At 45.2% G+C, this 22500-nt stretch overlaps 1 pseudogene; it reads right to left on the bottom strand.

Moving 5' to 3' along the window:
- Window positions 1-22500, bottom strand: part of LOC121843675 — a 57992-nt pseudogene that overhangs the window by 5627 nt on the left and 29865 nt on the right.

Below are 22500 nucleotides of genomic sequence, written 5' to 3'. Positions count from 1 at the left end.
TATTATACAGACTGGTGGTATTATATAGACTGGTGGTATTATACAGACTGGTGGTATTATACAGACTGGTAGTATTATACAGACTGGTGGTATTATACAGACTGGTGGTATTATACAGACTGGTAGTATTATACAGACTGGTAGTATTATACAGACTGGTGGTATTATACAGACTGGTAGTATTATACAGACTGGTAGTATTATACAGACTGGTGGTATTATACAGACTGGTGGTATTATACAGACTGGTGGTATTATACAGACTGGTGGTATTATACAGACTGGTGGTATTATACAGACTGGTGGTATTATACAGACTGGTAGTATTATACAGACTGGTGGTATTATACAGTGGAGACTGGTATTATACAGACTGGTGGTATTATACAGACTGGTGGTATTATACAGACTGGTGGTATTATACAGACTGGTGGTATTATACAGACTGGTGGTATTATACAGACTGGTGGTATTATACAGACTGGTGGTATTATACAGACTGGTGGTATTATACAGACTGGTGGTATTATACAGACTGGTGGTATTATACAGACTGGTGGTATTATACAGACTGGTGGTATTATACAGACTGGTGGTATTATATAGACTGGTGGTATTATATAGACTGGTGGTATTATACAGACTGGTGGTATTATACAGACTGGTAGTATTATACAGACTGGTGGTATTACACAGACTGGTAGTATTATACAGACTGGTGGTATTATACAGACTGGTGGTATTATACAGACTGGTGGTATTATATAGACTGGTGGTATTATATAGACTGGTGGTATTATACAGACTGGTAGTATTATACAGACTGGTGGTATTACACAGACTGGTAGTATTATACAGACTGGTAGTATTATACAGACTGGTGGTATTATACAGACTGGTGGTTTATATAGTGGAGACTGGTAGTATTATACAGACTGGTGGTATTATACAGACTGGTGGTATTATACAGACTGGTAGTATTATACAGACTGGTGGTATTATACAGACTGGTGGTATTATACAGACTGGTGGTATTATACAGACTGGTGGTATTATACAGTGGAGACTGGTATTATACAGACTGGTGGTATTATACAGAGACTGGTGGTATTATACAGACTGGTGGTATTATACAGACTGGTGGTATTATACAGACTGGTGGTATTATACAGACTGGTAGTATTATACAGACTGGTAGTATTATACAGACTGGTAGTATTATACAGACTGGTGGTATTATATAGACTCGTAGTATTATATAGACTGGTGGTATTATACAGACTGGTGGTATTATATAGACTGGTAGTATTATACAGACTGGTGGTATTATACAGACTGGTGGTATTATATAGACTGGTTGTTTTATACAGACTGGTAGTATTATACAGACTGGTGGTATTATACAGACTGGTGGTATTATACAGACTGGTGGTATTATACAGACTGGTGGTATTATACAGTGGAGACTGGTATTATACAGACTGGTGGTATTATACAGACTGGTAGTATTATACAGACTGGTGGTATTATACAGACTGGTGGTATTATACAGACTGGTAGTATTATACAGACTGGTAGTATTATACAGACTGGTGGTATTATACAGACTGGTGGTATTATACAGACTGGTGGTATTATACAGTGGAGACTGGTGGTATTATATAGACTGGTGGTATTATACAGACTGGTGGTATTATACAGACTGGTGGTATTATACAGACTGGTGGTATTATACAGACTGGTGGTATTATACAGACTGGTGGTATTATGACTGGTGGTATTATACAGACTGGTAGTATTATACAGACTGGTGGTATTATACAGACTGGTAGTATTATATAGACTGGTGGTATTATACAGACTGGTGGTATTATACAGACTGGTGGTATTATACAGACTGGTAGTATTATACAGACTGGTGGTATTATACAGACTGGTGGTATTATACAGACTGGTGGTATTATACAGACTGGTAGTATTATACAGACTGGTAGTATTATACAGACTGGTGGTATTATACAGACTGGTGGTATTATACAGACTGGTGGTATTATACAGACTGGTGGTATTATACAGACTGGTGGTATTATACAGACTGGTGGTATTATACAGACTGGTGGTATTATACAGTGGAGACTGGTGGTATTATACAGACTGGTAGTATTATACAGACTGGTAGTATTATACAGACTGGTGGTATTATACAGACTGGTGGTATTATATAGTGGAGACTGGTGGTATTATATAGTGGAGACTGGTGGTATTATACAGTGGAGACTGGTGGTTTCATACAGTGTCTATGTCACTATCCCAGATGGCACTGGGGTCACAGCCTATATGAGCATCATGGAGTCTATCTATCTGACCTGTGATTGGGCGTTGATGTCGGCTCCTCTCTTCAGCAGCAGTCGAGCCACTTCCTTCTGTCCGGCCAATGAGGCGATGTGGAGGGCTGTGTTCCCTTTCTGCAGGGAGAGGAGCGTTAGGGTTGGATGGTTCAGTGTGTGTGTGTGTGTGTGTGTGTGTGTGTGTGTGTGTGTGTGTGTGTGTGTGTGTGTGTGTGTGTGTGTGTGTGGCAGTAGGTGTGAACAGCGTAGCATCTATGCTAAGCCCTTTACCAATCCCCTGTTTAAAGGTCAGGCTGCAGCCCAGCTGTCTTTCAACTCCAGGTTAACATCTTGGTGGCACTATGTTGTCTCCTCAGATAACTCCTCAGTAACATGTCAGATAACTCCTCAATAACATGTCAGATAACTCCTCAATAACATGTCAGATAAGTCCTCACTAACATGTCAGATAAGTCCTCACTAACATGTCAGATAACTCCTCAGTAACATGTCAGATAACTCCTCAATAACATGTCAGATAACTCCTCAATAACATGTCAGATAACTCCTCAATAACATGTCAGATAATTCCTCAATAATTCCTCAACATGTCAAATAACATTTCAGATAGCTCCTCAATAACAGGTCAGATAAGTCCTCACTAACATGTCAAAACTACTAAATAACATGTCAGATGACTCCTCAATAACATGTCAGATAACTCCTCAATAACATGTCAGATAAGTCCTCAATAACATGTCAGATAAGTCCTCAATAACATGTCAGATAACTCCTCAATAACATGTCAGATAACTCCTCAATAACATGTCAGATAACTCCTCAATAACATGTCAGATAACTCCTCAATAACATGTCAGATGACTCCTCAAAAACATGTCAGATAAGTCCTCAATAACATGTCAGATAACTCCTCAATAACATGTCAGATAACTCCTCAATAACATGCCAGATAACTCCTCAATAACATGTCAGATCACTAGAAGTGTCAGTAAAGATCTGGCTGCTAACTTATTGAGGGGTGAGAGGTGTGTGAATCAGAAGTGTGGATTAATTCAATAATAATAATAATAAGCCTATATGCCATTTAGCAGACGTTTTGTATCAAAGTGACTTACAGTAGTGTGTGCACACATTTCCGTTCGCAAGACCCCAGTGGTGATCGAATTGAGTGCAGGGTAAGGAGTGAGGGGGTGAGAGACGAGGAGGACGAGGGGGTAAGGAGGGCGAGAGGCGAAGGGTGGTGAGAGATTCCCTGGAGGTTGTTTATGGTAGTTGGCGGCTAAAGAGCATGCCCTGTCACCTGAGAACCCCACTGGATCAGGTAACACACACCCTGCCAGGGGGACTGATATTCTGGTCTGACACTGCTATACTGTACCTGTCTCAACTCTCTCTCTAACTCTCTCTCTCTCTCTCTGTCTCTGTACTCTCTCTCTCTCTCACTCTCTGTCTCTCTCTCTCTGTCTCTCTCTCTCTCTGTCTCTCTCTCTCTCTCTCTCTCTCTCTCTCTCTCAACACCCAGATGGAGTGGGATTCCTAGCAGTGATTTAGACTTTAGAGACACTGATATCCTCCTTTCATCCTCTCTCTCCCACCATACCTCCCTCTTCTGAGTACTAGAGAGTATAAATGGCCTCTCTCCACCGTTCTCTCTCTCTCTCTCTCACTCTCCAACCATGTCTCAATTCAATTCAAAAGGCTTTATTGACATGGGAAACATATGTTAAAGCAAACGGAATAGACAAAAACAAAAGTGAAATAAACAAGAGAAACATCAGTAAACATTACACTCACAAAAGTTTTCAAATAATATAGACATTATAGACATTTTAGACATTTAAAATGTTATATTATTGGCTATGTACAGTGTTGTAAACAATGTGCAAGTAGTCGAAGTATGACAGGGAAAATAAATAAACAGGTAAATACAGGCTATATTTAGAATGTTGTTTGTGTTCCACTAGTTGCCCTTTTGTCATGGCAACGGGCCAAACATCTTGCTGCTGTGATTGGACACTGCGATATTATTGTCCCGGGGGAGCTTAGAGGGAACATTGGTTCTGGTTATTGAGAAGTAATTTGAAAACAGATTTGTTTCAATTATTCAATTGGAATTTGGGGTTTACTTCCTGACATGTATGGTAGCGAGCTACAGTAGCTACAGCTAATTATTCAATTGGAATTTGGGGTTTACTTCCTGACATTTACTTCCTGACATTACCTTAGTAGCAGAGTCGACGGCGGAGCCTCTCTCCAGTAGTTCTTCGACCAGGTCCTCATGGCCCTCCTTAGCTGCCAGGTGCAGCGCATTCAGACCGTTCTGGAACAGAGAAACACAGGTCTCAGGTCAGATTATTAAACATAATAACTAAGGCATTCAGACCATTCTGGAACAGAGAAACACAGGTCTCAGGTCAGTGTTACAAACATAAAAACGAAGGCATTCAGACCGTTCTATGACCAGAAACACAGGTCTCAGGTCAGTGATATAAACATAAGAACTAAAAATGTAACCTTGTTCCCTTTATAGTGCACTACTTTTGACCATTCTATAACAGAGAGAGAGAGAGACAGGCCTGGAGTCAGTTGATAAACATAAGAACTAAGGCATTCAAACCATTATATAACAAGAAACACAGGTCTCAGGTCAGTGATATAAACATAAGATCCAAAATGTAACCTTGTTCCCTTTATAGTGCACTACTTTTGACCAGGGCCCCATAGGTTTCCATGTGGGAGACAACCTGAGTCAGTTAGATGGTAACAAGAGAACTGAGATATTCAGCCCGTCCCACAACAACAAACACAGGACACTTCTGTGTTTTTTTATCATAAAGATATTTGACTGTGTTATTGTTTTTGGAGGAGCTTGAAGACCAATCAAAAACCTTTAAAAGTTGAAAAGGAAGTCAGGATTTCCTGACACCGGATGTCAACAGAGTCAAACTGAATCAAGTGGACTGTTGTCTATCCCATTCAACTAGAGGAAACGATTAGACGTCCTTCTCATCTCAGCTCGTGTGTATCGGACGGTTACCTAGCAACGGGTACTTCTTAAAAACATGTCCGACATACAACATAAACAATCCCCCCCCAAAAAAGATAACAGTGTAGGATTTTTTAAATAAGTAGCACCACTCCAAACCCACACTGAGACGATCCGTTGTAAAACATAACAGGTGTATCGGACTGTTACCTAGCAACGGGTACTTCTTAAAACAGGTAAGACATACAACATAAACATAACAGGTGAGTGATTCAGCTTAAACAGCAACGAGGGAAATATCCTCTGGTCAGCTTAGATTCAACAGCTAATATAGTCCATTAGCAACACAAGGGAGATGACTCATTTGGAGATCAGTGTTTCTTACACAATAGGCATTCAGACAGACCAATGAGACAACAAGAGGAGACACAGATCTGAGGTCATTTACAAGCATAAGAACCAAGGCATTCGGATCAATGTTCAAAGGGAACACAGAGCAGGTCATGAAATTAGATAGAGCGTCAATACTGGGCTCCCGAGTGGCGCAGCGGTCTAAGGCACTGCATCTCTAGTGCTAGAGGCGTCACTACAGACACCCTGGTTCGATTCCAGGATGTATCACAACCGGCCGTGATTGGGAGACCCATAGGGCAGCGCCATCATTGTAATTAAGAATTTGTTCTTAATTAACTGACTTGCCTAGTTAAATAAAGGTTAACGTTACAACAACAACCTAACCTGTGACCCCTATGGGACTCCCAATTATGGCCGGATGTGTTACATCCTGGAATCGAACCAGGGACTGTAGTGACACCTCTTGCATAGGCTTTATTATTCAGTTTTGGATTTAAATCTCTACGTCGTCACATTTAGCCAATTCAACCTAACAGCTGTATTGCTGCAGCGTCTTTGTTGTAATTACGGCACAGATCCTGGATCAGTTGTAAACTCAACCGCGTGAGTCTTTGTTGTAATAAGGCACAGATCCTGGATCAGTTGTAAACTCAACAGCGTGAGTCTTTGTTGTAATTACGGCACAGATCCTGGATCAGTTGTAAACTCAACACCGTGAGTCTTTGTTGTAATAAGGCACAGATCCTGGATCAGTTGTAAACTCAACAGCGTGAGTCTTTGTTGTAATAAGGCACAGATCCTGGATCAGTTGTAAACTCAACAGCGTGAGTCTTTGTTGTAATTAAGGCACAGATCCTGGATCAGTTGTAAACTCAACAGCGTGAGTCTTTGTTGTAATTACGGCACAGATCCTGGATCAGTTGTAAACTCAACAGCGTGAGTCTTTGTTGTAATAAGGCACAGTTCCTGGATCAGTTGTAAACTCAACAGCGTGAGTCTTTGTTGTAATAAGGCACAGATCCTGGATCAGTTGTAAACTCAACAGAGTGAGTCTTTGTAGTAATACAGCACAGTTCCTGGATCAGTTGTAAACTCAACAGGTTTTTAACAGAGTGCCGTTTGTGATACACACAAGATGTCAACATGGCTCAGGTAGCTAGCTACATCCACTGATAACTGAAGACAAGGATAATATACGTACAGCTGTGGTAAAGGATAACACACACACACACATCACCTCGTCCTCGTCTTCCTCCATCCTGTCATGTGTAGCCAGAGGAGCGAGAGGAATCCCAGCCCTCTCCTCCTCCTCCTTCTCCTCCTCCTCCACCTGACTATCCCTCCTTCTCCTCCACCTGACTATCTCACTTCTAATCTCTTCTCCTCTATTCTTTATCTTATCTCTCTTCTTCTTCTGGTCTGGTAATCTCTTCTTCTTCTGTTCTGGTAATCTCTTCTTCTGGTCTGGTAATCTCTTCTTCTCCTGGTCTGGTAATCTCTCCTTCTTCTGGTCTGCTACTCTCTTCTTCTTCTGGAATGGTAATCTCTCCTTCTTCTGGTCTGGTAATCTCTCCTTCTTCTGGTCTGGTAATCTCTCCTTCTTCTGGTCTGGTAATCTCTCCTTCTTCTGGTCTGCTACTCTCTTCTTCTTCTGGTCTGGTAATCTCTCCTTCTTCTGGTCTGGTAATCTCTCCTTCTTCTGGTCTGGTAAACTCTCCTTCTTCTGGTCTGGTAATCTCTCCTTCTTCTGGTCTGGTAATCTCTTCTTCTTCTGGTCTGGTAATCTCTCCTTCTTCTGGTCTGGTAATCTCTCCTTCTTCTGGTCTGCTACTCTCTTCTTCTTCTGGTCTGGTAATCTCTCCTTCTTCTGGTCTTCCAGAGGTTTGGATGTTAAGGGTCCTGTCTGCCTCCTCCTGCCCCCCTGCGGGCTCTCTCAGTCGGGTTGAGAGAGGAGCTACTGTCCCTCCTGGCTGGTCCTGGAGCCTTCTATGCCACTGTAGCAAGGAGAGGTGTTCCTACCCCCTTCTCTGTTCATCCACCCCCCCCACACACACACTAATTCCAAAGCCCCCTCAACTTGGCAGTAGCTCGTACACACACACACCACACACACACACACAGTAACACACACGCACGTACAAACACAGCGAGTCATTCAAATGCCAAAGAGCCATGGGGTACAGGCTTTCTGCACTGTCATAGAGACTACCAAGGACAACACACATTTAGAAGCTTCTGAAAAAGTCAAGGGAAAAGTAGTAGCCTGCATTCCGGACAGGGGCCATAGAGTTTGATAGAGCACACACAGTGGGTTAGAGTCGCCTGGAAAGAGGAGGTGAGTCTCAGAAAGGAGAAGACGGGCCATAGAGTTTGATAGAGCACACACAGTGTGTTAGAGTCGCCTGGAAGGAGGAGGTGAGTCTCAGAAAGGAGAACACGGGCCATAGAGTTTGATAGAGCACACACAGTGTGTTAGAGTTCGCCTGGAAGGAGGAGGTGTGTCTCAGAAAGGAGATAACAGGCCATAGAGACACACAGTGTGTTAGAGTCGCCTGGAAGGAGGAGGTGAGTCTCAGAAAGGAGAACACGGGCCATAGAGCACACACAGTGTGTTAGAGTCGCCTGGAAGGAGGAGGTGAGTCTCAGAAAGGAGAACACGGGCCATAGAGTTTGATAGAGCACACACAGTGTGTTAGAGTCGCCTGGAAAGAGGAGGTGAGTCTCAGAAAGGAGAACACGGGCCATAGAGTTTGATAGAGCACACACAGTGTGTTAGAGTCGCCTGGAAGGAGGAGGTGAGTCTCAGAAAGGAGAACACGGGCCATAGAGTTTGATAGAGCACACACAGTGTGTTAGAGTCGCCTGGAAGGAGGAGGTGAGTCTCAGAAAGGAGAACACGGGGCCCTGGATAGAGTTTGATAGAGCACACACAGTGTGTTAGAGTCGCCTGGAAGGAGGAGGTGAGTCTCAGAAAGGAGAACACGGGCCATAGAGTTTGATAGAGCACACACAGTGTGTTAGAGTCGCCTGGAAAGAGGAGGTGAGTCTCAGAAAGGAGAACACGGGCCATAGAGTTTGATAGAGCACATACTTAGAAGTCTTCAAAGAGCAAAGATGAACCTCAGCTGATAACACTCTGTCAGGTCAACTCAGTCATAATCATGTGACACACTGTGCCCTTTCATTGGCCAGCAGTTCAATATCAGGTTTCAAATACCTGGTCATTTCTGTACCAGGAAATGGAGTGCAACAAAATATATCTCAGTTTCCAGGGACGGACCTGGTTGGTCCCCACTGACATAAACTTAGAAGGCAGAAATATTGTGGACAGTCCTTGGTTCAAATACTATTTCAGATATTCCAAATAATATGTGGCTGATTCATAGACACATATTAAACCCTGACTTGGACTAAAAAGCATTCTCCATGGAGATTCTCTACAGAAAGTGCTTTTAAGAACAGGGCCATGTGTAATCTGTGTCTGGGAAACTGGCCCCAAGCATTGAACAGGACCAGGACTAATCTGTGTCTGGGAAACTGGCCCCAGCATTAATAACAGGACTAATCTGTGTCTGGGGAACTGGTCCCAGCATTAAGAACAGGACTAGGACTAATCTGTGTCTGGGAAACTGGTCCCAGCATTAAGAACAGGACTAGGACTAATCTGTGTCTGGGAAACTGGCCCCAAGCATTAAGAACAGGACCAGGACTAATCTGTGTCTGGGAAACTGGGCCCAGCATTAAGAAGAGGAGTAGGACTAATCTGTGTCTGGGAAACTGGCCCCAAGCATTAAGAACAGGACCAGGACTAATCTGTGTCTGGGAAACTGGTCCCAGCATTAAGAACAGGACTAATCTGTGTCTGGGTAACTGGCCCCAGCATTAAGAAGAGGAGTAGGACTAATCTGTGTCTGGGAAACTGGCCCCAAGCATTAAGAACAGGACTAATCTGTGTCTGGGAAACTGGTCCCAGCATTAAGAACAGGACTAATCTGTGTCTGGGAAACTGGCCCCAAGCATTAAGAACAGGACTAGGACTAATCTGTGTCTGGGAAACTGGCCCCAAGCATTAAGAACAGGACCAGGACTAATCTGTGTCTGGGAAACAGGCCCCAGCATTAAGAACAGGACTAGGACTAATCTGTGTCTGGGAAACTGGCCCCAAGCATTAAGAACAGGACCAGGACTAATCTGTGTCTGGGAAACTGGTCCCAGCATTAAGAAGAGGAGTAGGACTAATCTGTGTCTGGGAAACTGGTCCCAGCATTAAGAACAGGACCAGGACTAATCTGTGTCTGGGAAACTGGCCCCAGCATTAAGAACAGGACTAGGACTAATCTGTGTCTGGGAAACTGGCCCCAAGCATTAAGAACAGGACTAATCTGTGTCTGGGAAACTGGCCCCAAGCATTAAGAACAGGACTAATCTGTGTCTGGGAAACTGGCCCCAAGCATTAAGAACAGGAGTAATCTGTGTCTGGGAAACTGGCCCCAAGCATTAAGAACAGGACTAATCTGTGTCTGGGAAACTGGCCCCAGCATTAAGAACAGGACCAGGACTAATCTGTGTCTGGGAAACTGGTCCCAGCATTAAGAACAGGACTAGGACTAATCTGTGTCTGGGAAACTGGCCCCAGCATTAAGAACAGGACTAATCTGTGTCTGGGAAACTGGTCCCAGCATTAAGAACAGGACTAATCTGTGTCTGGGAAACTGGCCCCAAGCATTAAGAACAGGACCAGGACTAATCTGTGTCTGGGAAACTGGCCCCAAGCATTAAGAACAGGACCAGGACTAATCTGTGTCTGGGAAACTGGCCCCAAGCATTAAGAACAGGACCAGGACTAATCTGTGTCTGGGAAACTGGCCCCAGCATTAAGAACAGGACTAATCTGTGTCTGGGAAACTGGCCCCAAGCATTAATAACAGGACTAGGACTAATCTGTGTCTGGGAAACTGGTCCCAGCATTAAGAACAGGACTAGGACTAATCTGTGTCTGGGAAACTGGCCCCAGCATTAAGAACAGGACTAATCTGTGTCTGGGAAACTGGTCCCAAGCATTAAGAACAGGACTAATCTGTGTCTGGGAAACTGGTCTCAGTATTAAGAACAGGACTAATCTGTGTCTGGGAAACTGGCCCTCAGCATTAAGAACAGGACTAATCTGTGTCTGGGAAACAGGCCCCAAGCATTAAGAACAGGACCAGGACTAATCTGTGTCTGGGAAACTGGCCCCAAGCATTAAGAACAGGACTAATCTGTGTCTGGGAAACTGGTCTCAAGCATTAAGAACAGGACTAATCTGTGTCTGGGAAACTGGCCCCAGCATTAAGAACAGGACTAATCTGTGTCTGGGAAACTGGTCCCAAGCATTAAGAACAGGACTAATCTGTGTCTGGGAAACTGGTCCCAGCATTAAGAACAGGACTAGGACTAATCTGTGTCTGGGAAACTGGTCTCAGCATTAAGAACAGGACTAATCTGTGTCTGGGAAACTGGTCCCAAGCATTAAGAACAGGACTAATCTGTGTCTGGGAAACTGGCCCCCAGCATTAAGAACAGGACTAATCTGTGTCTGGGAAACAGGCCCCAAGCATTAAGAACAGGACCAGGACTAATCTGTGTCTGGGAAACTGGCCCCAAGCATTAAGAACAGGACTAATCTGTGTCTGGGAAACTGGCCCCAAGCATTAAGAACAGGATTAATCTGTGTCTGGGAAACTGGTCCCAGCATTAAGAACAGGACCAGGACTAATCTGTGTCTGGGAAACGTGCCCCAGCATTAAGAACAGGACTAATCTGTGTCTGGGAAACTGGTCCCAGCATTAAGAACAGGACCAGGACTAATCTGTGTTTGGGAAACAGGCCCCAAGCATTAAGAACAGGACCAGGACTAATCTGTGTCTGGGAAACTGGCCCCAAGCATTAAGAACAGGACTAATCTGTGTCTGGGAAACTGGCCCCAAGCATTAAGAACAGGAGTAATCTGTGTCTGGGAAACTGGTCCCAGCATTAAGAACAGGACCAGGACTAATCTGTGTCTGGGAAACGTGCCCCAGCATTAAGAACAGGACTAATCTGTGTCTGGGAAACTGGTCCCAGCATTAAGAACAGGACTAATCTGTGTCTGGGAAACTGGCCCCAAGCATTAAGAACAGAACCAGGACTAATCTGTGTCTGGGAAACTGGCCCCAGCATTAAGAACAGGACCAGGACTAATCTGTGTCTGGGAAACTGGTCCCAGCATTAAGAAAAGGACTAATCTGTGTCTGGGAAACTGGTCCCAAGCATTAAGAACAGGACTAATCTGTGTCTGGGAAACTGGTCCCAGCATTAAGAACAGGACTAATCTGTGTCTGGGAAACTGGCCCCAAGCATTAAGAACAGGACTAATCTGTGTCTGGGAAACTGGCCCCAAGCATTAAGAACAGGACTAATCTGTGTCTGGGAAACTGGTCCCAGCATTAAGAACAGGACCAGGACTAATCTGTGTCTGGGAAACTGGCCCCAAGCATTAAGAATAGGACTAATCTGTGTCTGGGAAACTGGCCCCAAGCATTAAGAATAGGACTAATCTGTGTCTGGGAAACTGGCCCCAAGCATTAAGAATAGGACTAATCTGTGTCTGGGAAACTGGCCCCAAGCATTAAGAACAGGACTAATCTGTGTCTGGGAAACTGGCCCCAAGCATTAAGAACAGGACCAGGACTAATCTGTGTCTGGGAAACTGGCCCCAAGCATTAAGAATAGGACTAATCTGTGTCTGGGAAACTGGCCCCAAGCATTAAGAACATGACTAATCTGTGTCTGGGAAACTGGCCCCAAGCATTAAGAACAGGACCAGGACTAATCTGTGTCTGGGAAACTGGCCCCAGCATTAAGAACAGGACTAATCTGTGTCTGGGAAACTGGCCCCAAGCATTAAGAACAGGACTAATCTATGTCTGGGAAACTGGCCCCAAGCATTAAGAACAGGACTAATCTGTGTCTGGGAAACTGGTCCCAAGCAATAAGAAGAGGACCAGGACTAATCTGTGTCTGGGAAACTGGTCCCAAGCATTAAGAACAGGACCAGGACTAATCTGTGTCTGGGAAACTGGTCCCAAGCATTAAGAACAGGACCAGGACTAATCTGTGTCTGGGAAACTGGCCCCAAGCATTAAGAACAGGACCAGGACTAATCTGTGTCTGGGAAACTGGCCCCAGCATTAAGAACAGGACTAATCTGTGTCTGGGAAACTGGCACCAGCATTAATAACAGGACCAGGACTAATCTGTGTCTGGGAAACTGGCCCCAGCATTAATAACAGGACCAGGACTAATCTGTGTCTGGGAAACTGGCCCCAAGCATTAAGAACAGGACTAATCTGTGTCTGGGAAACTGGTCCCAGCATTAAGAACAGGACCGGGACTAATCTGTGTCTGGGAAACTGGCCCCAGCATTAAGAACAGGACCAGGACTAATCTGTGTCTGGGAAACAGGCCCCAGCATTAAGAACAGGACCAGGACTAATCTGTGTCTGGGAAACTGGTCCCAAGCATTAAGAACAGGACTAATCTGTGTCTGGGAAACTGGCCCCAAGCATTAAGAACAGGACCAGGACTAATCTGTGTCTGGGAAACTGGTCCCAGCATTAAGAACAGGACCAGGACTAATCTGTGTCTGGGAAACTGGCCCCAAGCATTAAGAACAGGACTAATCTGTGTCCGGGAAACTGGCCCCAGCATTAAGAACAGGACCAGGACTAATCTGTGTCTGGGAAACTGGCCCCAAGCATTAAGAACAGGACCAGGACTAATCTGTGTCTGGGAAACTGGTCCCAAGCATTAAGAACAGGACTAATCTGTGTCTGGGAAACTGGTCCCAGCATTAAGAACAGGACTAATCTGTGTCTGGGAAACTGGCCCCAAGCATTAAGAACAGGAGTAGGACTAATCTGTGTCTGGGAAACTGGCCCCAGCATTAAGAACAGGACTAGGACTAATCTCTGTCTGGGAAACTGGCCCCAGCATTAAGAACAGGACTAGGACTAATCTGTGTCTGGGAAACTGGCCCCAGCATTAAGAACAGGACCAGGACTAATCTGTGTCTGGGAAACTGGTCTCAGCATTAAGAACAGGACCAGGACGAATCTGTGTCTGGGAAACTGGTCTCAGCATTAAGAACAGGACCAGGACTAATCTGTGTCTGGGAAACTGGCCCCAAGCATTAAGAACAGGACTAATCTGTGTCTGGGAAACTGGCCCCAAGCATTAAGAATAGGACTAATCTGTGTCTGGGAAACTGGCCCCAAGCATTAAGAATAGGACTAATCTGTGTCTGGGAAACTGGCCCCAAGCATTAAGAACAGGACTAATCTGTGTCTGGGAAACTGGCCCCAAGCATTAAGAACAGGACCAGGACTAATCTGTGTCTGGGAAACTGGCCCCAAGCATTAAGAATAGGACTAATCTGTGTCTGGGAAACTGGCCCCAAGCATTAAGAATAGGACTAATCTGTGTCTGGGAAACTGGCCCCAAGCATTAAGAATAGGACTAATCTGTGTCTGGGAAACTGGCCCCAAGCATTAAGAACAGGACTAATCTGTGTCTGGGAAACTGGCCCCAAGCATTAAGAACAGGACCAGGGCTAATCTGTGTCTGGGAAACTGGCCCCAAGCATTAAGAATAGGACTAATCTGTGTCTGGGAAACTGGCCCCAAGCATTAAGAACATGACTAATCTGTGTCTGGGAAACTGGCCCCAAGCATTAAGAACAGGACCAGGACTAATCTGTGTCTGGGAAACTGGCCCCAGCATTAAGAACAGGACTAATCTGTGTCTGGGAAACTGGCCCCAAGCATTAAGAACAGGACTAATCTATGTCTGGGAAACTGGCCCCAAGCATTAAGAACAGGACTAATCTGTGTCTGGGAAACTGGCCCCAAGCAATAAGAAGAGGACCAGGACTAATCTGTGTCTGGGAAACTGGTCCCAAGCATTAAGAACAGGACCAGGACTAATCTGTGTCTGGGAAACTGGTCCCAAGCATTAAGAACAGGACCAGGACTAATCTGTGTCTGGGAAACTGGCCCCAAGCATTAAGAACAGGACCAGGACTAATCTGTGTCTGGGAAACTGGCCCCAGCATTAAGAACAGGACTAATCTGTGTCTGGGAAACTGGCACCAGCATTAATAACAGGACCAGAACTAATCTGTGTCTGGGAAACTGGCCCCAGCATTAATAACAGGACCAGGACTAATCTGTGTCTGGGAAACTGGCCCCAAGCATTAAGAACAGGACTAATCTGTGTCTGGGAAACTGGCCCCAGCATTAAGAACAGGACTAATCTGTGTCTGGGAAACTGTCCCCAGCATTAAGAACAGGACTAATCTGTGTCTGGGAAACTGGTCCCAGCATTAAGAACAGGACCGGGACTAATCTGTGTCTGGGAAACAGGCCCCAGCATTAAGAACAGGACCAGGACTAATCTGTGTCTGGGAAACTGGTCCCAAGCATTAAGAACAGGACTAATCTGTGTCTGGGAAACTGGCCCCAAGCATTAAGAACAGGACCAGGACTAATCTGTGTCTGGGAAACTGGTCCCAGCATTAAGAACAGGACCAGGACTAATCTGTGTCTGGGAAACTGGCCCCAAGCATTAAGAACAGGACTAATCTGTGTCTGGGAAACTGGCCCCAGCATTAAGAACAGGACCAGGACTAATCTGTGTCTGGGAAACTGGCCCCAAGCATTAAGAACAGGACCAGGACTAATCTGTGTCTGGGAAACTGGTCCCAGCATTAAGAACAGGACTAATCTGTGTCTGGGAAACTGGCCCCAAGCATTAAGAACAGGAGTAGGACTAATCTGTGTCTGGGAAACTGGCCCCAGAATTAAGAACAGGACTAGGACTAATCTCTGTCTGGGAAACTGGCCCCAGCATTAAGAACAGGACTAGGACTAATCTGTGTCTGGGAAACTGGTCCTAGCATTAAGAACAGGACTAGGACTAATCTGGGTCTGGGAAACTGGTCCCAGCATTAAGAACAGGACTAATCTGTGTGGAACCAATTGAACCACAATAACACCTTATGGAACCAATAGAACCACTATAACACCCTATGGAACCAATAGAACCACTATAACACCCTATGGAACCAATAGAACCACTATAACATCCTATGGAACCAATAGAACCACTATAACACCCTATGCCAGTAGTTTTATAAACCAATGGAATGGGGTCCCCTGCCCTATGGAACCAATAGAACCACTATAACACCCTATGCCAGTGGTTTAATAAACCAATGGAATGGGGGTCCCCTGCCCTATGGAACCAATATAACCACTATAACATCCTATGGAACCAATAGAACCACTATAACACCCCATGGAACCAATAGAACCACTATAACATCCTATGGAACCAATATAACCACTATAACATCCTATGGAACCAATAGAACCACTATAACATCCTATGGAACCAATATAACCACTATAACACCCTATGGAACCAATATAACCACTATAACATCCTATGGAACCAATATAACCACTATAACATCCTATGGAACCAATAGAACCACTATAACATCCTATGGAACCAATATAACCACTATAACACCCTATGGAACCAATATAACCACTATAACATCCTATGGAACCAATATAACCACTATAACATCCTATGGAACCAATAGAACCACTATAACATCCTATGGAACCAATATAACCACTATAACACCCTATGGAACCAATATAACCACTATAACATCCTATGGAACCAATAGAACCACTATAACATCCTATGGAACCAATATAACCACTATAACACCCTATGGAACCAATATAACCACTATAACATCCTATGGAACCAATAGAACCACTATAACATCCTATGGAACCAATATAACCACTATAACACCCTATGCCAGTAGTTTTATAAACCAATGGAATGGGGGTCCCCTGCCCTATGGAACCACTATAACACCCTATGCCAGTAGTTTTATAAACCAATGGAATGGGGGTCCCCTGCAATATGGAACCAATAGAATCAGGTATATCAGTGACCTCTCTAACACACAGACTTCTCTAACACACAGAGAGACCTCTCTAACACACAGAGTCCTCTCTAACAGACAGAATCCTCTCTAACACACAGACCTCTCTAACACACACAGAGACCTCTCTAACACACACAGAGACCTCTCTAACACACACAGAGACCTCTCTAACACACAGCCCTCTCTAACACACAGACCTCTCTAACACACAGAGAGACCTCTCTAACACACAGACCTCTCTAACACAAAGAGAGTCCTCTCTCTAACACACAGAGACCTCCTAACAACACACAGAGACCTCTCTAACACACACAGAGACCTCTCTAACACACAGAGACCTCTCTAACACACAGAGAGACCTCTCTAACACACAGAGAGACCTCTAACTCTCTAACACACAGAGAGACCTCTCTAACACACAGGAGACCCTCTAACACACAGACCTCTCTAATACACAGAGAGACCTCTCTAACACACAGAGAGACCTCTCTAACAGACAGAATCCTCTCTAACACACAGAGACCTCTCTAACACACAGAGGCCTCTCTGATACACACAGCAACCTCTCTAACACACAGACCTCTCTAACACACAGAGAGACCTCTCTAACACACACAGAAACCTCTCTAACACACACAGAGACCTCTCTAATACACACAGAGACCTCTCTAACACACACAGAGACCTCTCTAACACACCGATACCTCTCTAACAAACACAGAGACCTCTCTAACACACAGATACCTCTCTAATACACACAGAGACCTTTCTAACACACAGAGACCTCTCTAATACACACAGAGACCTCTCTAATACACACAGAGACCTCTCTAACACACCGATACCTCTCTAACAAACACAGAGACCTCTCTAACACACAGATACCTCTCTAACACACACACACACAGGGCACACACACCAGACTTAATCCCGGTGAACTGTGAGAGAGGGACAAACAGATCCCTGTATCCATCTCACCACCTGGCTTATTCATTTAGCTAATGTACTAGCCTACAGCACACACACACACACACACACACACACACACACACACACACACACAGACACAGACACAGACACAGACACAGACACAGACACAGACAGACACAGACACAGACACAGACACAGACACAGACACAGACACACACAGACACACACACACACACACACACACACACACACACACACACACACAGACACACACACACACACACACACACACACACACACAGACACAGACACACACACACACACACACAGACACACACACACACACACACACACACACAGGTGATCTCTGATCCTTTGACCGAGCAGATCACATGGCAGGCTGGCTTGACCAAGCAGCACGATATGTCTACCTACTACCGGCAGGCCGAGAGATTATGGTAACAACCCTCCTTGGTTCCAGGTAAAACCCCTCTTTGCTTTGAAAAAGGGTTCTACCTGGAACCAAAAAGGGGTTCTCCTATGGGGACAACAGAACCCTTTAGGGGTGTTAAGAGTGTACCACACACACACACACACACACACACACACACACACACACACATCAACTGCAGGGTACAGTTGGTCCTGTACTGAATAACAATGTAGTTTGGGTGGCGCAGTGGTCTAGGGCACAGTGCTATCTGTGCCACCAGAGACTCTGGGTTTGAGCCCAGGCTCTGTCGCAGCCGGCCGCGACCGGGAGGTCCATGGGGGTGACGCACAATTGGCCTAGCGTCGTCCGGGATTAGAAAGGGGGCAACAACAAAAAAAGCTTTGTAGTTTGACGATAATGAACGTTTTTCTGATTGACTGATGAAACAGAGGCTAAATGGGTCCCAAATGGCACCCTATTCCCTATATCGTGCACTACTGATGACCAGGGCCCTATGGCACCCTATTCCCTATATAGTGCACTACTTATGACCAGGGCCCTATGGCACCCTATTCCCTATATAGTGCACTACTTATCACCAGGGCCCTATGGCGCCCTATTCCCTATTTAGTGCACTACTTATGACCAGGGCCCTATGGCACCCTATTCCCTATTTAGTGCACTACTTATGACCAGGGCCCATAGAGAGAAGGATGCCATTCAGGACGAGGACAGAATGTGAAGGAAGGTGGGAGAAAAGACAGTAAGAGGGGAAGAGGGACAAATAAAAGACAGTAAGAGGGGAAGAGGGACAAATAAAAGACAGTAAGAGGGGAAGAGAGGAAGAGGGGAAGAGGGACAAATAAAAGACAGTAAGAGGGGAAGAGGGACAAATAAAAGACTGTAAGAGGGGAAGAGGGGCAAATAAAAGACTGTAAGAGGGGAAGAGGGGCAAATAAAAGACTGTAAGAGGGGAAGAGGGGCAAATAAAAGACTGTAAGAGGGGAAGAGGGAAGAGGGAAGAGGGACAAATAAAAGACAGTAAGAGGGGAAGAGGGACAAATAAAAGACAGTAAGAGGGGAAGAGAGGAAGAGGGACAAATAAAAGACAGTAAGAGAGGAAGAGGGACAAATAAAAGACAGTAAGAGGGGAAGAGGGACAAATAAAAGACAGGAAGAGGGGAAGAGGGACAAATAAAAGACAGTAAGAGAGGAATAGGGACAAATAAAAGACAGTAAGAGGGGAAGAGGGACAAATAAAAGACAGTAAGAGAGGAAGAGGGACAAATAAAAGACAGTAAGAGGGGAAGAGGGACAAATAAAAGACAGGAAGAGGGGAAGAGGGACAAATAAAAGACAGTAAGAGAGGAATAGGGACAAATAAAAGACAGTAAGAGGGGAAGAGGGGAAGAGGGACAAATAAAAGACAGTAAGAGGGGAAGAGGGGAAGAGGGACAAATAAAAGACAGTAAGAGAGGAAGAGGGACAAATAAAAGACAGTAAGAGGGGAAGAGGGACAAATAAAAGACAGTAAGAGAGGAAGAGGGACAAATAAAAGACAGTAAGAGGGGAAGAGGGACAAATAAAAGACAGTAAGAGGGGAAGAGGGACAAATAAAAGACAGTAAGAGGGGAAGAGGGACAAATAAAAGACAGTAAGAGGGGAAGAGGGACAAATAAAAGACAGTAAGAGATGAAGAGGGACAAATAAAAGACAGTAAGAGGGGAAGAGGGACAAATAAAAGACAGGAAGAGGGGAAGAGGGACAAATAAAAGACAGTAAGAGGGGAAGAGGGACAAATAAAAGACAGTAAGAGGGGAAGAGGGGAAGAGGGACAAATAAAAGACAGTAAGAGGGAAGAGGGGAAGAGGGACAAATAAAAGACAGTAAGAGGGGAAGAGGGACAAATAAAAGACAGTAAGAGGGAATAACAAATAAAAGAGTAAGAGGGAAGAGGGAAGAGGGACAAATAAAAGACAGTAAGAGAGGAATAGGGACAAATAAAAGACAGTAAGAGGGGAAGAGGGGAAGAGGGACAAATAAAAGACAGTAAGAGGGGAAGAGGGGAAGAGGGACAAATAAAAGACAGTAAGAGGGGAAGAGGGGAAGAGGGACAAATAAAAGACAGTAAGAGGGAAGAGGGACAAATAAAAGACAGTAAGAGGGGAAGAGGGACAAATAAAAGACAGTAAGAGGGGAAGAGAGGAAGAGGGACAAATAAAAGACAGTAAGAGGGGAAGAGGGACAAATAAAAGACAGTAAGAGGGGAAGAGGGACAAATAAAAGACAGTAAGAGGGGAAGAGAGGAAGAGGGACAAATAAAAGACAGTAAGAGGGGAAGAGGGACAAATAAAAGACAGTAAGAGGGGAAGAGGGACAAATAAAAGACAGTAAGAGGGGAAGAGGGACAAATAAAAGACAGTAAGAGGGGAAGAGAGGAAGAGGGACAAATAAAAGACAGTAAGAGAGGAAGAGGGACAAATAAAAGACAGTAAGAGGGGAAGAGGGACAAATAAAAGACTGTAAGAGGGGAAGAGGGACAAATAAAAGACAGTAAGAGGGGAAGAGGGGAAGAGGGACAAATAAAAGACAGTAAGAGGGGAAGAGGGACAAATAAAAGACAGTAAGAGGGGAAGAGGGACAAATAAAAGACTGTAAGAGGGGAAGAGGGACAAATAAAAGACAGTAAGAGAGGAAGAGGGACAAATAAAAGACAGTAAGAGGGGAAGAGAGGAAGAGGGACAAATAAAAGACAGGAAGAGAGGAAGAGGGACAAATAAATGACAGTAAGAGAGGAAGAGGGACAAATAAAAGACAGTAAGAGGGGAAGAGGGAATAGGGGCAAATAAAAATATGTGGATTAAAGAGCAATATTACTCTCCCAGGATTACCAAGAGGGAGGATTACGACAGAGAGGAGAGTTGGGCCTTTTATTAAAGGGATAGAGGTTGAAGGGGGACATACACACACACAGAGACAGGGGAACACACACACACACACACACACACACACACACAGGCTCAAGGGCACACAGAGACACACAACGCCTGTCATTGCCTGAATAGGGATAAGAATGAGATTAATCACTGAACATTAGACAAAACCGTTAGTTTGGATAATTTATCATTCATCACTATGGAGATTACATAATGATCATTAATCACTTTTGAGATTACATCATGATCATTCATCACTATGGAGATTACATCAGGATCATTCATCACATTCTAGTTAGTTATGGAGGTCTGGGGGTCAGTCTGGTTAGTACTAGAGGGCCAGTCTGGTTAGTATTGGAGGTCTGGAGGGTCAGTCTGGTTAGTACTGGAGGGCCAGTCTGGTTAGTACTGGAGGTCTGGAGGGTCAGGCTGGTTAGTACTGGAGGTCTGGAGGGTCAGGCTGGTTAGTACTGGAGGGCCAGTCTGGTTAGTACTGGAGGTCTGGAGGGCCAGTCTGGCTAGTACTGGAGGTCTGGAGGGTCAGGCTGGTTAGTACTGGAGGTCTGGAGGCTCAGTCTGGTTAGTACTGGAGGTCTGGAGGGTCAGTCTGGTTAGTACTGGAGGGCCAGTCTGGTTAGTACTGGAGGTCTGGAGGGTCAGGCTGGTTAGTACTGGAGGTCTGGAGGGCCAGTCTGGTTAGTACTGGAGGGCCAGTCTGGTTAGTACTGGAGGTCTGGAGGGTCAGTCTGGTTAGTACTGGAGGTCTGGAGGGTCAGGCTGGTTAGTACTGGAGGTCTGGAGGGTCAGGCTGGTTAGTACTGGAGGGCCAGTCTGGTTAGTACTGGAGGTCTGGAGGGCCAGTCTGGCTAGTACTGGAGGTCTGGAGGGTCAGGCTGGTTAGTACTGGAGGTCTGGAGGCTCAGTCTGGTTAGTACTGGAGGTCTGGAGGGTCAGTCTGGTTAGTACTGGAGGGCCAGTCTGGTTAGTACTGGAGGTCTGGAGGGTCAGGCTGGTTAGTACTGGAGGTCTGGAAGGTCAGTCTGGGTAGTACTGGAGGGCCTGTCTGGTTAGTACTGGAGGTCTGGAGGGTCAGTCTGGTTAGTACTGGAGGTCTGGAGGGCCAGTCTGGTTAGTACTGGAGGGCCAGTCTGGTTAGTACTGGAGGGCCAGTCTGGTTAGTACTGGAGGGCCAGTCTGGTTAGTACTGGAGGTCTGGAGGGCCAGTCTGGTTAGTACTGGAGGGTCAGTCTGGTTAGTACTGGAGGGCCAGTCTGGTTAGTACTGGAGGGCCAGTCTGGTCTGGAGGGTACTGGAGGTCTGGAGGGTCAGTCTGGTTAGTACTGGAGGGTTCTGGTTAGTACTGGAGGGCCAGTCTGGTTAGTACTGGAGGTCTGGAGGGCCAGTCTGGTTAGTACTGGAGGGTCAGTCTGGTTAGTACTGGAGGGTCAGTCTGGTTGGTACTG

The sequence above is a fragment of the Oncorhynchus tshawytscha genome, unplaced genomic scaffold, assembly GCF_018296145.1.
Source record: "Oncorhynchus tshawytscha isolate Ot180627B unplaced genomic scaffold, Otsh_v2.0 Un_contig_1888_pilon_pilon, whole genome shotgun sequence".
In the NCBI taxonomy this organism is placed as follows: Eukaryota; Metazoa; Chordata; class Actinopteri; order Salmoniformes; family Salmonidae; genus Oncorhynchus; species Oncorhynchus tshawytscha.
This window is presented reverse-complemented; position numbering and strand designations above follow the sequence as displayed.